Genomic DNA, 18,110 nt, shown 5'->3' on the forward strand with positions numbered 1-18,110 from the left:
CATGTCCCATTTTTTTACAAGAATACAGGACCAAAGGTTAAAGCCACTTACCTGGATGTAAGTTAGGTAGGTTTAAATGAAATAATGCAGATAACATACTCAAGGTACAAAGGAAATCACCAGAAATCTTCACTCAGAGCTTTTCTTACTCAACGCATTCTTTCCTTTCAACACTGGGACGTCTCCCGTTTCTTTGGCTAAAGATACACAAGCGACTTCTTTAAATATAAAACAACAAAAGCTTAATGAAATAACATGAACCGATAACATGTAAACAGTTTCCAGATGGAATTTCCCTTTCTATCTAGTATTTAGATGAAATCCCTACTGAAAAACTCTTACAACAACCTATTTTCTATCTAGTAAAACTTAAAGACGGATTTAAGAATTTACCAGCAGACAGCTTAAGGTATAAGCTTGACAAGCAGCACTTTCATTAACGATTAAGAACACCTCTAGTTTTTCTTCGATGATAACAAAGGCAAGTAGAGAAGATGAAATAAAAATCTTCTCTCCACTATCAGGTTATCCTATTTATATCTATTTCTAACCCAAATTTCACTCAAGGTTAAACTCTAATCAATAATCATGCTCACATGTTGGGACGTCGGTACGTCTCGTGGTGCAGCGAAAAAAATATTCTGGCGATCATTAACCATGAATCTATGTACAAGGAATGAATCAGGTTGAAATAGGGTCAAAGATATACCTTTTTTGCAATGCCCTTAACCAGACTCAATTCACGAGGTCTGAATCTCGGGTGTTACAAAATGATACAAAACATTTATAAAAAATAGTTTACATTTTCTCATTTTTTCAACCTGTTATTGGAAAATTAAAAAGGAAAACTTAACATTTGGGGTTTTAAAGAAAAATATATGATAAATAACTTATTAAATCAGATTTGTTACAGAACTTTGCAAGACAGAAAAATTATTTTCAAGATAGACTCGAAGGGTGTATTCAAGACTGCACCACAATCCACTGTATGCATAACAACCCACTTCGCTGGCGTACTCCTGGCATTGTCCTTGTAAGTAGAAGAGTACTTAGTGTTTTCACTCCATATAATATATGTTCTAATGTGGTTTTTATCCTAGTTTGCTGAAATTAAAATGAAAAAAAATGGGAGAGGGGCAGATAAAACCTAAGACCTCTAAAGAGTACACTAACTACTTAACCATTAAGCCTAGGTTATTACTTGATTAATTATTTCAATTAACCTTCTATATTTTGAGGCGTGACAAAAATCACCATTCATTTACAAAATTTAATATTGTATTAATTGGTATCACCACCTTGATAAGTTACTACAAATTTTTATTTGCAAAGGTTAGAAAAGTTCCAGATTATTTGCAAACTAATAGAAAGATAATTATTTTCTCTTCCATATAATATATATTATTATATATCAATAATATATGAATAACTTTAAACTATAAGTCATCTCTCATGAATCTTATGAATCTCTTTAAATGGAAAAAAATACTAAAAAGCTTATGAAATTGTCTAGAAACTAACACTTATTTATAGGTAAATGTGAGCTATGAAAGTATTTTTAATTCATGTAGGATCAAAATTACGTTTTAATTTTTTTAAAATGTACCTAAAAGTATTTATCTTTTCATTTTATTAATTTATTTGCAAATTAAAAATAAACATGAGAATTTTTATTTAAATGATGGGATGTTTATAAAACTTTTTGGCTAAAAATAAAATAAAAGATACATAGTTAAGATAATATTTTTGCACCGATAATAATTTATTTAAAATTCATGTTTTTAATTTTTTAGTAGAACCATCATTATTCTTTCTTCGCACTGATAATTATTATTTTAACTAATCACAAAATTTTAGAGAATATTAATTAATTTAGATAAAACATTAAATTGTCCACGTCACTTATATGTGTGTGATTTTTCATTTTACTTTTAAAATAATATTTACTAAATTTAAATATTTAATTTTATGCTTTCCCATGATTTTTGCTTAAAGAAAATTTATTATATATTTTAAAAAATCATAAGTGATTTGTTTTATCTAAATTTAAATATATTCTAATAATCCATCTAATTTTATTTTATTTATTTAAAATTGTTAAAAATAATAATTGTCCATGGTTCAGTTCAGTAAGCTGTTCACATCAACATTGAGTCTTAGACCTTGTAATTTAATATATAGGATGAGCAAAATCCGATTCGATTTAAAGAACTTGATAAAAAAATTCAAATTTTGAATTAAATAGTTCGAGTTATTCGGATCAACTTGAATAAAAAATTAAAATTTTTAGTTTAACTCGAATACACAATTCGAGTTATCCGAAAATCTGAATAAGAAAATACAAAACTACGTCGTTTTGATAAATGTTTACCCGTTAAGTTAAAAAGGTAAAACCATTATATTGTTTATGTAGTTAAATAATCTTGTACTTTGTCTACTAGTTAAATAATAGGTCCTTGTAAACGCAACATTGAATATAAATAAGAGGATTCATTAACTCGGCTCGGCTCGGAATTTTTTGACTCAATTCGATTCGATTCGAAAAAATTTTCAATTTGAGTTCGGTTGCTAAAATAGGATTCGTCAACTCGATTAACTTGAAATTTTTTAACTCGATTCAATTTGACTTGATAGAATACTCACCCCTAATAATATATACTAGTTTCTTTCCTGTGCAATACATGAGTTGATTGTATGTATTAATTAAAATACAATTTACTTTTAATTGAATATTAAAAACTTAAAAGAAATGATGCCTCCTATAAAAAAATTCAAAGTAATAACATAGAATAAGATATGTTAAAAAAATTAAAATACTATTTTTTAAAACAATTTTATACAATAGTTGTAGACATTTATATAGATTTTTAGAATTTTTAAAAATTAAAAATTTAAATATCTAGTTATCTTAAATTTAAATTTAAATAAAATAATATTATGTATTATTATATTTTTAAATTTAAGGAAATAATTAAAATAAAATTTTAAACAAAAACTAAATTAAATTAAATTAAATGATAATGATAATTTTAAAAATCTAATGATGAAAATTTTAAATATTAGTATAAATAATATTTATCTTTATGATAATTTTATATTTTTTATGTAATAAAAATATTTATATAAATTTTGAAATCTATAATATATATAAAAGCAAGAGTTTGAAAAGCTTTTTGAATTAACGAGGATATCTTTTCTTTTCCATCATATTACTAAATTCACATTTAAAAATAATTGTAATATTTAATTTAAAATTATTGGTTCAAAAGTAATGTAAAATATAAGTTAAAATTATAAATATAATTTAATACTAAGTTATAATAATTGCACATTTAAAAATAATTATTAGTTAAAAAGTTGTGATAATTTTAAAATAGATTTATTGTTTAAATAGAACTCAAAGCATAAAATATAATAAAAGTTTTGATAATTATAGTTATAATTTAAATTACAATTTTAGTTAAAAAGTTTTGATGTAAAAAAATTGTACTAATTTTATGGATGTAAATGAAGTTATTACTTGAACATAATTCTAAGCATATTAGTTATCATTTAATTACTATTATAATATTTGAATTGATAGGTTAATATATTTTAATTATGATTTAAAAATTCAAATAAGAATTATTATTTTACGCTAATTTATGCAGATAAAAACACAAAATTTAATTAAAATCATAAAATCATATACAACGCATTTAACATTAGAAGCTAATATATATAAAAGCACGAGTTTGAAAAACTTTTGCACTAATGAGAATACTTTTTACTTCTCATCATTTTACTAAATTCACATTTAAAAATAATTATAATTTAATAGAAGTTGTGATAATTACCCATTGAAAAATAATTAGAATTAAATTACAATTATTAGCTAAAATGTTGTGCTAATTTTATCATTGTAAAATCGAGTTATTACTTGAATAGAATTCTAAGTATATTAATTATCACTTAATTAATATTAGAGTTAATTATGTTAATTATTCATTATTTTGAATAATGCTACTTTGCATTAATTGCATAAAGTAAATTATGTTGAATATGTTAAAAATGTTTTTATCGTTATTTCAAAATTTTTAATTATAATATGTGAATTGATAAGTTAGTATATTTTAATTATATTAATAATTCAAATAATAAATATTATTTCACGTTAATTATTAAATGTGTAAAATCATATGCAATAGCATGTGACATTAGAAGCTAGTATATATAAAAGCAAGAATTAGGAAAAAATTTAAGATGACAAAATACCCTTTATTTTCTATCATATTACTAACTTCACATTTAAAAATAATTATAATTTAATAAAAGTTATGATAATTACACTTTTTAAATAATTATAATTTAATTTACAATTATTAGTTTAAAAAATTATGCTAATTTTAAAATAGAGTTATTCTTGGAATAGTACTCTAAGTATAAAATAAGGAAAAGTTGTGATAATTATAATTATAATTTACAATTACAATTAAAATTATTAGTTTAAAAGGTTGTGTTAAGTATAAGTATCTTAATTATCACTTAATTAATATTAGAGTTAATTATGTTAAAAATCAATAACAAAAAATGTTAAAATGTTTTAATTATGATTTGGAAATTCTCTATTATGATATTAGAATACATAAGTTATATATTTTAATTTTATCTAATAATTCAAATAATAAATATTATTTTGGCTAATTATTTCAAATAAAATGTAATGTTTTTTAAAAAATTAAATATTAAACGAGTAAAATAACATACAACACATGCGACATTAGAAGCTAGTGTATATAAAAACAATTTGGAGAAACTTTTGAACCGATGGGGATGCTTTTTTATTTTCCATCATATTAATAAATTGACATTTAAAAGTAATTAGAATATTTAATTTAGAATTATTAGTTAAAAGGTTGAAATAAAATAAAAGTTGTGATAATTATACATTTAAAAGTGATTTTAATTCAATACAAATTATGATAAATACACATTTAAAAATAAATATAATATAATTTAAAATTATTATTTAAAAATACTTATTATATAATTTTAAATTATTATAAAATGACTTTTTTTAATTTCCTTCTTTTCATATGAGTGTAGCATCACGATGCCTAGCCTTTGTTTTTTGATACAATGTCTTTTATACATTTAAAATTGATTATAATTTAATAAAATTGTGAAAATTACATAATTAAAAATAATAATTATTTAAAATCTTCTAATTAAAAAATAATTATTACTTAAATAAAACTCTAAGTTTAAAATATAATAAAAAATTTGTGATAATTATAATTTAATTTTGATATAAAATGACTTCTCTTCAAAAAGAATATATGATAATTTTATTTATGTAAAATAGAATTGAACAAAACTCTAGGTATATTAATTATCACTAAATTAGGATTAAAGTTATATATCTATCAAAATTTTATTTTATTTTATAAATAACATTCAATGATTAGGTATATTCAATCATGTAGATATATAGGGTTAGATGTAATAATTAATAAAGATATAACTTAATCTTAATGGTTAAGAGCTTAGCATACTCTTAAGAGATCCTAGGTTTTATCACGAAAGTCAATTCAAAATAAATGTTAAATGGAGTAAAAACTTACTAAGGCTGCGTTCTTCATTGCTTAAGAGACAGGACTTTTACTTGAAAAAGTGCTTTTCTTTGAAAAGCAATGAAGAACAGCCTTCATTTAGTAGCAAATTCTCAGAAATTGAGAATTGCTTTTAGGCAGATAGAGAAGTAAAATTTTTAAGCTTTTCAGCCAAAAAATGCTTTTGGCTGGTTCATTTACTTTTTTAGCCACACACGACCGCCCTTCTTTGTTCTCTGCTCTCTGTTGGTTCTTTGCCCTCATCTCTGCCCTCTGCCGGTTCTTTGTTCCTCTGCTCTCTGTCGGTGAGTTTATCTTTTTCTTCTCTTCTTCTGTATATTTTTGTTTGTCTGGGATTGATTTTCGTAATTGATTGAAGATTGGATAGGAGATAAACTTAGGTTGTCAACACTTCCTTCATCTCCTACATCGAGCGAAAAGAGTAAGAGACAACAATGGTTACTTTCCGGGTAAGTTATTGAGAGTAAAAGACTGTTTTAGGATCAAATGATGATGCTGTAATAGGCCATTTTAGCCCGGGCCCAAATGTATAAACCTTAAAATAACAAATACAATAAACAGTCTATTTTTACAAATAACCCAATCGGCCCAATAGCTTAGCCCAAACAGCAGAAATTGGCCCAATTGTCCCACAAGATGTTTTTGGCAAATGAGGCAGAAACCCTAGGACGTGCTGCACGACTCCCTCGCATGCCTCCGCGAATGTTGCCCCACGTCGCTTCTCTCGCGTTCAGTAGCCTCAGACGTTATACACGTCTCCTCTAGTGTTTCTGAAAGAAGTCACGATCAGCACATTGGGCAGTTTTTTTTTTCACATGGTGGCAGCAAATAAACTAGGAACAGTACTAAGAGAAAATAGACAGCAAAAAAAGAAGGTAGAGGGAAAAAAGGGGAAAAAAGATTTCTGTAACTGGGTTTTTAGCAAAATTTTTGTACCGAAATTAAAGGAAAAAATACAAAAGAGAATGAAACGATCTTTTGAAGGTGACCATTGGGGTTTTGTCTTTTCCCTTTCCTGTTTACTGTTTTTTTATTTCATTTTCCTCTTTGTTTTTTTTAAAACAAAACGCGAGAAAAGGGAGCGGAGGAAGACTTACCGTCGCGGCGGCGTTGGAAAACCCTTTCGTTTCGCGGTTGTCGGAGCAAAGTGGGTCGAAAATGATGGAGAGCAGAGGTGCTGCTGCGGCACATTTTGGGAATGGCAGAGGGAAATTATTTTTTAGGATTTGAGAAAAGGGGTTTATTTGATTTGAAAAACGGCAGCATCCATTTATTTCTTCAAAATGGACCATTTTCGCAATTGATCCCCTAATTTTTACAATGTGTTTAAATTAAATTTATTACTTCTTTTAAATTCCACTACACATTTTATTCTTTGTTTCAAATTGGCCCAATGATGGGCAGTGTTTTGGGCAGCTAGGGTAATTTGCTCTTTCGGTCCTTTTCCTATTGTGCGTGTTTTAAACTGCTCCCTTTCTCATTTTCTATTTTTGAATTTAGCCTTTAAACTCTGTTTATTTTTAAATTAATCCTTAATTCATCATTTTATGTTTTTTACATTATTATTTTTATTAATATTGTTAAATTGTTATTATTATTGTTTTTTATTAGTATTATTTATTATCATATTAAATCTTAATGTTATTATACATATATATATATATTCGTATGTGCGTTAATATATATATGTACATATTTTAAATGGTTTTAAATACATATACATGTCTTATATATTATTATCACTTTATTTTCTTAGTTTTATATACATATATATGCGTACATATACTTATATTTTTCATATCGTTTTTCATATTGTTTTAAAAAAATTCATATATATATATATATATTTATATTTATATGTGTATGTACATACTCTATTCTAATCTATTATAAATATATTTTCTGCATTTTTTTATATACCTATATATCCATATTTTTATAATTACTAATATATTATGTTTATACATTATTATGTTTATTTTTTTTTAAATGCACCTACATTGTATTATTGATTCATTTTCGTGATTTTCGTATATATGCACGAGCATTTTATCATACTTTTAGAGAAAATATGTTTTGGTTTCGTTAGCATTAAAATTGTTTTTTTTTTTAAATTAAATATTTGGCAATCATGATTCTCGAGAAAGATCGTGTCCTAACTTACTGGATCGTGATCATTTTTTTCGATGAATTTAGCAAGCTAAGTATTTATTTCACAATAAATTTGCAATTTCCAAATAAAAGCTTATTCTCGGGAATGTAAAATGTCGGGTCCTAACTTACTGGTCGTGACATTTCGTCATCTCGAAATAAGAATTTCTAAAACAAAAAGCAATATTCGGTATTTTGAAGATTTAAAATATTGTGCCCTAACTTACTGGGTGTGGTGTTTTATTTCTTTGAAATGAGAATGTTTTGTCATTTTAATACATTCACGGGTTAAAATTTTTTAAACTATTTTCAAATTTTCGACATCAAGACATAAAATAATCAAATTTGGTACCGATTTTTGGGCGTTACGAGGGTGCTAACCCTTCCTCGTGCATAACTTGACTCCGAACCTGCTTTTCTCAAATTTTGCGACTGAATTGTTTTTATGGTGAGCCGATCACACTTTAATAAAGGATCGGTGGCGACTCCAATTTTTGTTTTTAAAGTCGATAACTTATTTTTGTTTTCAAAAAAATGGTTTCGACAGCTTGGCGACTCCACTGGGGACCTTCGAGAGTCGAGCGATAAATTGATTATTTGGTGTCTTTTTGTCGAAAATTAAAGTTTTTTTAAAATCATAATTTCCTTTTGCATTCATTGATTTTCATTGTTTGCTTGTTTGGCTTAAGTCTGTTATCTTATTTGCATTTTGCATATCATAACGTCAGTCATTTTTACCCCTTTAAGTGGGAGTGAGAAGCTAGTCCTTCGTGAGGTTTTCACCTCCGTGCAGGATAGTGGATCACTTTCGGGATACATCCGTACCTATGTCTTCGTGAGATTTTCATCTCCGTGTAGCCATAAGGAAATGTATCCCCCTGAATCGAACTCGGTCTATATAAGCCTATAATGGGTGAGGATCGAGGAATCTACTGGTTCGGGTACCCTTTCCTTAGAAACCAAACTACATATAGTAAACCTTAGGAATTTGCCTTAGGTAGAACTATGCCAAACCCCTAGAGGTCACCGAGTAGGTACTTTATTTATTTTCTTGTTTGCTTTTACTTTGTACTGACTTGGTTTTTTATGTTGTTTTTATTCTGATTACATTGCATTTGCATCTTAGAAAAGAGATGTTGATTCACGTTCAGTTACTAAATAGAGAGCTTGTCATAAGAAAATGGATTTCTTGATAAAATGGAAAATAATACGGCTGCTTGAATATATTCCGGGAAACATAGAAAGGGCGATGGAAGAATTCGTGACTTTACTTCGTGGCCTGAGGATTTAAGCTGATTATACGAGAGCCACTGACATTCTAACCTCCTTAAAGAAGCCAATGAGCATTACGAAGATGGGCAGATAATGGATCTCAACCAGGATCAAGCAAAAAGGGAGATAGAAGAGACACCCCTTTTGGAAATTCGTGATGTTTATCTTAACATCCGGATGAAGAATGAGAAGATGTCTTTACCTAGAATATGAGGGCAAAGCCATATATATATCCACTTTATGTAAAGAAATTTATCTTTTAGTAAAGTTTTCTAAATGGAATTGAATCAAAATCAACGTCTCTTTTTGCATTCATTCTCATACATCGCATCATATGCATTAAAAACTATTAAAGGGTTCTGATTAATTAAATTTATTCCTCAGTTAACCTGGAAACCAACCAGCCAACTCAGCACCGTTACGGTACAAGAGCGAAATTAAAAAATATGGACCAAAGGTTGGAAAAGCTCGAGCAGTTTCAAAAAGAAACGCAGGATCAGCTTCAGCAGCAAATGAAGGAACAACTCGAGAAGATTCAACAAAGTTTGATGGATAAAATGGAGGAATCACAAGGAAGTATGATGACAAAGTTAACGCGATTGTTGACTGAAGGAAAGGATAAGGGAAAGAGCCCTGTAACAAATATTGAAGAAGAAGGTGAGGATGGACTCCAGTATCCTCCAGGCTTCACTCCTCTACATGTGCAACACCAAGCGGAAGTGTACCCCTGTAAATCTTCTGTTACGATTAGGCCCCAACAATTTCAGGCCGATTCTTCGAGGTCAATGAATTTCCAGGTCGGATCAGGCTTTAGTCTTGAGAATAATCCTACTAATCCTATTATTCCTGATTTCAATGAAGCAGTTGAAAAAGAGAGAACAAAAGAGGAATTACCAAAGCAATTGGAGGAAAGATGGAAGTGGATTGAGGAGAAATTCAAAGCAATGGAAACTACTGAAAAATGCCATGGGATTGATGCTAAGGATTTAAGTTTGGTACCAGATTTAGTGCTCCCTTACAAATTTAAAGTGCCGAATTTCGAGAAGTATAATGGGACCAGTTGCCCTGAGGCCCACATTACCATGTTTTGTAGACGAATGGCTGGGTATGTCAATAACGACCAGTTATTGATACACTGTTTTCAGGATAACCTCGCGGGGGCAGCGTCTAAATGGTATAATCAATTGAGCCGTGCTAAGATTTGTTCCTGGAGGGATTTGGCACATGCTTTTATGAAGCAGTACGGTCATGTGGTAGAAATGGTTCCTGACAGAATTACTTTGCAAAACATGGAGAAAAAGTCGAATGAAGGTTTTAGACAATACGCTCAGAGGTGGAGGGAGGTGGCAGTGCAGGTCCAACCACCGCTCCTTGAAAGAGAAATGACGATGCTCTTTATAAATACGTTGAAGGCCCCATTCATCACACATATGTTGGGAAGTGCCACAAAAAGATTTTCTGACATAGTTATGAGTGGTAAGATGATTGAAAGTGCTATTAGGAGCGGAAAGATTGATGCTGGAGGAGATAATAGAAAGCAAGCCCTAAAGGAAAAAGAAAATGAGGTGAACAGCGTGAACACGTATAGCAAATCGATTACGGTGAATCAGCCAAGAAAGGTGGTTACTAATCAGCAGGGTTCATCAAGACAAGAATCAGGTGTGAAGCAGTCTCGAGAAGCTCCAGTTCACACCAATTCCGATGTCCTATAAGGAGTTGTATCAAAGCTTGTTCGATGCGCATGTTGTTGCTCCTCATTACTTAAAACCTCCACAACCTCCGTATCCTAAGTGGTATGATGCGAACGCGCAATGTGACTACCACGCGGGAATTACGGGGCACTCAATAGAGAATTGCATTACCTTCAAAAAGCTAGTTGAAAAATTCATCAACATGGGTATTGTCAAGTTGGGTGACTCATCTAATGCAGAAAATCCGCTACCCAATCATGATTGACAATAAGGTGAATGCGATGTATGAAAAGATGTTGGGAAGTGTTCACATCAATGTCATAGATGAATGTCATAGATGAAGACACAATCGAAAAGGGACCTTATTAGATATCCACCTTTGTAAACCTGGGAGTGTTTTAAACAATCGAACTGCGGAAGAAATATTTGTAGTATTTAGGGCTTATTTAGAGTAATGTTCAAAACACAATTGTTGCTTTTAGCCTAGAGGCAATAAGAATTCCTTTGTGAAGTAGGCTCATGTCTAAATGTCGTTATTTTAATGAAATGCATCATTGCGGTCATTTTTTGAACCAATATTCTTTCAGTCTATCTGAATAGCAATTCTTTCATTCTTTTGGATTTTCTTCCACATCATTCATTCATTCATAATCATATTGTACATATAGTTCTTCATAACTTTATACATTCTTTTGTATATTCTTTGATATTTATTATGGGCCCCCAGATATCAATGACATGAATGACACTGCTACAGATTTAGAATCTCTTTTTGAGCGTGACATGTGTTTAGAGGGATCTCATGACTTTGAAGATGACATAGATTGTAGCCTATCTCCAGACTTGTTGAGGATGGTAGAGCAAGAAGAGAACAAATTTGACCTCTTGAAGAGACAATAGAGATTGTAACTTTAAGAGAACATGTATAACCGGAGAAACAAAGCAAGACCTTGTTAAGTTACTTCAAGAGTTCAAAGATGTCTTCGTATGGTTATAACAGGATATGCCCAGGTTAAGCACTGATATTGTAATCTGAGCAAAAGCATTTCTCAAAAGCACTTTTCTACAGCACTTTTCAAAAGCACTTTTCAAAAGCAATGAAGAACTGGCCCTAAGTGTGGGCAACAACTTAATAGTTAAGCATTCTCCCTTCTTCTTTTGCATCCTAGGTTCAAGACATGTTAAACATTTCCCTATTTCCGTTTTTAATTTCAACAAGAAGGGTTAATTACCCAAACATTCCCTAAAATTTACAAAATCCTAGGTATTTAATCTATTTTTCTAATCATAATAGAATTGTAGCTTCTTTTCCCAATTAAACAAAAATTTTACTTTCTTTTACCCTATTTTTTCCTCCTTTTCTTTTTCATCTTTTATTTGCAAATATTCTTCACTCCAATTGCTGAAATTGCTTCCGTTTACCGAATTAAAATCAATCCCGAGCGTGAATCATTTTCCATCAATTATTGAATTTATCATCGTTAATCTCTAAACTCTCATCAAAAGTTTAGTAAGTACTCTAGTTTTAATTAGTAGAACCCATAAATTCTGAAATAGCATTATTTCTCGTTAATCTTCTAATTCGATTACGAATCTTTTACGAATTTTACTGAAAATCTTGATAAATCTTGGTTAATATTCATGTGTAAATCCATTTTGAATGACCTATTCTATGTACCCTAGATCAGATTCAAGGGCAATGAACGATGTTCGAGATCCCTATAACACCATAAACCTGACCTAGATGTCCAAACCAAGTCCAGAGAGTTACATCATCGATTCTAAAATCTTATAGTTATAACACATTAAAACTAAACCATTCATCACATAAAATCCAGCACGATAGTTAATTAAGTGTAAAATCTTCCCAAACATCATGTTATCATAGATTACTGAAATTCCTAATAGTAGTATTTCAAACGAAAGATAAAAGCTTGACCGAGTGCTCGCGACGCAGACCCGCTCAAGTTTGAGAACCACCTGAAATCTAATAAATAACAAAATGAGTTGTGAACTCAGTGCGTAAAAGAAGTTTATTCAATTAGAACATATTTATATGGTAGTTTTTGAATTTAAGATTCAATTTGGTAACAGAAGTAATTTCAGTTCAGGTTTAAAATAAATTAGTTACATATACAGAAGTAATTTTAGTTTCACAAATAGAACATATCAGATTTAGATGTAACATTCCTACTCCCATTCGCTACACACCATTTTCGGCCATCCCAACACACCGTTAAGGGCGTTCAATGGCCAACCAACCCTACACACCTTAGAGTGTCTGTTTACACATTTACAGAGACGTAACTTAGCTGCTAGATAGAAATGCGACAAAGAGCTAGAATCAAGTTATAAGAATTGTGGCTTAGCCACTAATTCAGAGAATATTACTTCTTTCTTCACAATATCCTAACCCATGCAAATGCAGAGTATAAATATCCACAATATCTATTCAGTCATTCCAAATTGTTTCACAAGTAAATAATACAAGTCAAGATCAGAATAAGTATCACAGTACGCATACAATTATGTTATTCATACGTTAGTCACAGAGTATCAAAGAGTTCTCGTATAATTAAATTCAAATCATTCATGCATTGGGGACATCAATATTAATGTTGAGCAACATTCACAACCTCAAAAATAGGTTTTGGACCCTATTTATATGCCACACGGCCTGGGCACACGCCCATGTCCTTTGCCCAGTGGTTTTAAAGCATAAACAGTGAGTTACACGGCCTGGACACACGCCTGTGTCCCTGCTCGTGTGACTCACACGGCCTGGGCACATGCCCATGTCCCTGGCCGTGTGGTCTTAAGTCACAAATAGTGAGTTATACGGCTCGGATACACACCCGTATCCGTTGCCTGTGTGAACCCTACACTAACATGTCCATACACGGCCTGGATACACGCCTGTGAGTTACACGGCCAACCACATGGCCATGTGGCTCACACGGCCTGAACACACGCCTATGTGTCTGGCTGTGTGGCATCGACAGCTATGTTTTTTGGCAACCAAAATTCACAAAAAAATGAAGTTTTCGGCACGCACCTGAAGAGGTTTTGAAGAAAAAATAATGCAACGGACTCTTGAGGCCTAAAATGGACGATCAATACCCAATTAACACAAAATTATCAGAATTATTCATATTAACGCTTCATCGACACAATTCAACATGGAACCACAGTTCAACAACCATTACCTCTGCACTCAGATGAAGTTCACAAATTACGAACGTTAGAAGGATCGTCGTCCTCGAGGCTTTCTCCTAAGTCATTAATCAAACATGCAAGCAAGGATTTCATCATTAATTACGAAACTACTTTCTTAACAAAAAGAAATTTTAGAAATTTCACAACCAACTTATAAAGCTTACCCAAAAAAAACTTACCGACAATAGTAACAGGTAAAGGGCACGAATCTAAGCAGACGATACAAAGCAACAGGAATAAATCACTAGTACGAAGAGCGACAGAAAGCAAATGAAAATTAAAGAAAAGGAAAAAAATGGAAAGAAAGGAACAAACGAAAAAGAATTTGGAAATGGAGAAGAAACGTTAAATTAATTGATTTAATTTCTAATCAAAATTCTAACAGTTAGCAAAATATTTCTTTACGCATACACTAGGACTCGAACACAGGACCAAACAGAATACAAAGACTTAACCAGTGAACCAATAAACTCATTCTTAACATAGATTTACACAGAATTAAACTTAAATATGCAACAAAAGAGTAAGGTTATCCTAAAATAAATAACAAAATTTCTAATATTATTACTCGAACTCTTAACTTCGACCACAGAAAAAAATAACATAACCACAAACACAAACACTTAATTACGACGAAAATCAATAGTCAAATGTTAAAATTTTAGGCCGTTACAATCCTAGTAACAGGTGTGTGTTTCTTTTCAAGTGAATCGGGGCAAACCGTGCCTCAAAATAAGGCCACACAGCTAGTCACACGACCATGTCTCCCTTGTAGGTTGATTCTATGAATGCCACACGACCACAACCTGTCACACAACCTAGCCACACAATCGTGTACCCCTTCCACTCAGTCCAAGGCTTTCCACACGGTTCGGTTACACGGCCGTGTGTTCCTTAATTATCAAATTTTATAATTTTGCCTAAAATGTTTATAAATTCTTCAATTTAGTCCCTATAAGATTCGTGAACTATTTTTAGAGTTTTATCTCTTACAATTAGGTCCTTAATATTTTGAATAATGTGAAATCTATGATTTGGTTGGTTAGATCATTGTTGTTTATGCATGATATATGACCAAAACTTGTTTACTGTCATCAGATTATTGATGTATTGTCACTATTACTCATACTACAGTATTACTGATTACATAAACAACATGCCTACTGTTATTGATAAACTAAAATTATGACATTCATGTCCACTACTACTGTTAAAAATGAGTACATGTTATGCATGTCTACTGTTTTTATATCATACTGTTAATAGCATGCCATACTGCATTGCATGGAGAGGGATGCTTTGAAAGGAGGAAGTGTTGACAGTTTTATCTATAAACACTGGTGGTTTATCCATAAATTACTAGCAACTCTTATATGCAAACTTACTAGCAGCGTATTAACCTGCAAGCATTCGTGGTTTAACCACAATTTATACTAACAACTATTATTTGCAAACTCATTGTGTAATCACAACTACTGACAGCTTATTAACCTACAACACTAGTGGTTTATCCACAAACTAGAGTGTCTGGAATATTAGAGTTCTGGAGAACTCTTACTGTGAGTGTAATGGTGGGGTAGAACCTATATGTACTTTAAAACTAAAAGTGCTATCTATTACATCATCACAGATAAGCATGCTCGATTGAACCGTCAAATTCTAATATGCTATATGATTGCTAATGTAATGTAAATTGTTTTTACATATGCTTGGATTAATGTTTGGAACTGATTTTTTTGTGATGGAACTCACAATGAACGTCATAGCTCACTTCCCCTTTAATTTCATCCTTACTAGATAACCCACCAGGTTAGGACACAAACGCGGCATCCGAAGGATCTCAACTCAGTTTTTATTTTATCAAGCTATTTTAGGCTCACTATTTTATTATTATTATTCCAGACCGTATTATTTTATTATGTACTGTGGCATGGGATTTAGGATCTGAGTTTTATATTGCATTACACTTAATTTAATATTAGGATAACAAGATATGTTTATTATTGAGTTATGCTTGAATCCTTGGTTTTCATTTAAAAACAACCATATATCACTTTTTCATTGTTATGTCTTTATTAAATTTTAAAGGAATAATAAATTGATATTTAACTAAGTCTTTTTACTAAATTTAAAAAATATTTAAAATTGTTTGTACTCAAAACACGGATAGTTCACTAGGCCACTTCGGTGGCTAATGTAATCTTTCGAATTCGAGTCTAACATCTAGGCCTAGTTGGAGAGGTTACATAGCATCTAAGAAAACTACCGATAAAAAATGAAAATTGTTATCAATAAAAAGTTAGAATTATATAGAAAAGAATGGAGCATTCAAATTTAGTTTCACCCTTGTTCAAGAATTGGATTCAATTGAATACTGATTGCGCAATAAAAGAGGATTCCAGATTAGCCACGATTAGGGGTGTCTTACAAAACAAGAATGGGAGATGGATTCTTGGCTATAATCAATTTTTAGAGAGTTGTTCTATTTTGGATATTGAATTATGAAGTATTTTGGATGGTTTGACGATTGCACTTGATTAGGGTTTTGTCAGTATGCTTATTTTCTTAGATAGTTTGGCAGCAATACAAGCTATACAGGGTAGTTTTTCAAAGGTATCGTATTCTACTTTGGTCAGAAAAATCCTAAATGTATTTACTAAAGCTGCGCAATGGTCAATTCATTATTTATCTAGAGAAGACAACAAAGAGGCAAATAATCTTGCTAAAATGACTGTTGATAAAAAAGGTGACCTACAATTATTTGGAATGTCTCTAAGGGGGTTTGGGCATAACTTTAAGTAGATTAATGTATTTTTTTTTATTCACCCAAAAAAGAATGGAGTATTAAAACAATGGTTATTTGAATAGACAATATGAAATCATATTCAAACAACACTAGCACTAAAGAGGATAGAATATTATTTTAATTGATGATGAGGTAATATAAAATTATTATATTATTTTTAAAGTTTTTTTTGTAAGTTGTTTATTCTATGTGAAGCAAACAATCTTAAATCCGTTTTTATTTATCCATTATTGTTTTCGCGGGTAAAAATGTTTTGTAGATTTGTTTTGAAACGAAATTTGAATTTCAACAATTATTTTTAATCATTATTATGAAATGTGATAACTAATTTAGTAAAATATATTTTGTATTTATTTTATTATATAGTTCCAAATTTGTATATTATTTTAATAATTTATTTATTTTCATTATTTTTAAAATATTATTTTAATCTTTCAATTATTTTTCAAAACTAATTCACTTCTAGTATAAATTAAACTAATCCTAATATAATTAACACAAATATATTTTTTAAATTATAAAAACATATTATTTAATAAATTAAAAAATTATACAAAATCACGTACAACGCACATTGTAACACCCCTTACCTGACCTGATCATTGAGTTCGAACTACAAGATGCTACATCCGTTGCTGGAGCAACTGCAGTCAAAATATAGTAAAAATATCAAATAAACAAACATTTACGACTTAAATACATTCATAATCTGATTCAGAACTAAATCCGAGCCTTAATCGAGCTTACAAAATCTCTTTTATTGACCCGAGCATAAAATAGGATCAAATTGCAAAGTTTTAAAAATTTAGGACCGACGTCGTGACGTCACCTCCTCCATGTTGTGACGTTGCAAAATAGTTGGTCACATTGCGATGTTCGACCACTCGATGTTGGGACGTCACAATCTGTTGGCCAATGTTGCGACGAGGAGGGTTGCTCATCTTGATGAGGACTCTGTTTTTGGTACATTTTAGGTCATTGAATACCTATTTCAAGCTACTAATGTCATTAATCCATTTGGTGCATAGTTGCACCTTTATTCCTGCATAAAACCAACAAAAATACCATATAAAACAATCATTTGTCAAACCATTTCACATTCCAAATGGTCATTCAAAATGCCAAACATGTTATCAACCAAACACATATAGATATAGGCAATAATTTTATCAAAGATCAACCATTAACCATGATTCAAACCAAACTATCATTTCCAAATAAACTCATGTTTAGAACACCTATGTACATGCCACATAACCGAGATTTAAACGAATAAAATTCTACCAAAATTGTGATATGATAGTGTGAGCTCTGTAGTGGTCCAACCGATGTGTTCTGCAAACCGGCAATCAACAAGGAAAA

At 30.5% G+C, this 18,110-nt stretch overlaps 1 long non-coding RNA gene across 1 annotated transcript; it reads right to left on the reverse strand.

Moving 5' to 3' along the window:
- Window positions 1-6,050: 6,050 nt before the first annotated feature.
- LOC128032466 (uncharacterized) lies at window positions 6,051-6,931 on the reverse strand. Its single transcript, XR_008188639.1, has 2 exons — window positions 6,710-6,931; window positions 6,051-6,382 (listed from the first exon to the last, which is right to left on the reverse strand). It is a non-coding gene; the product is annotated as an uncharacterized LOC128032466 (long non-coding RNA).
- Between the last annotated feature and the right edge of the window lie 11,179 nt (window positions 6,932-18,110).

This window comes from Gossypium raimondii, chromosome 9 (genome assembly GCF_025698545.1).
Source record: "Gossypium raimondii isolate GPD5lz chromosome 9, ASM2569854v1, whole genome shotgun sequence".
Lineage (NCBI taxonomy): Eukaryota > Viridiplantae > Streptophyta > Magnoliopsida > Malvales > Malvaceae > Gossypium > Gossypium raimondii.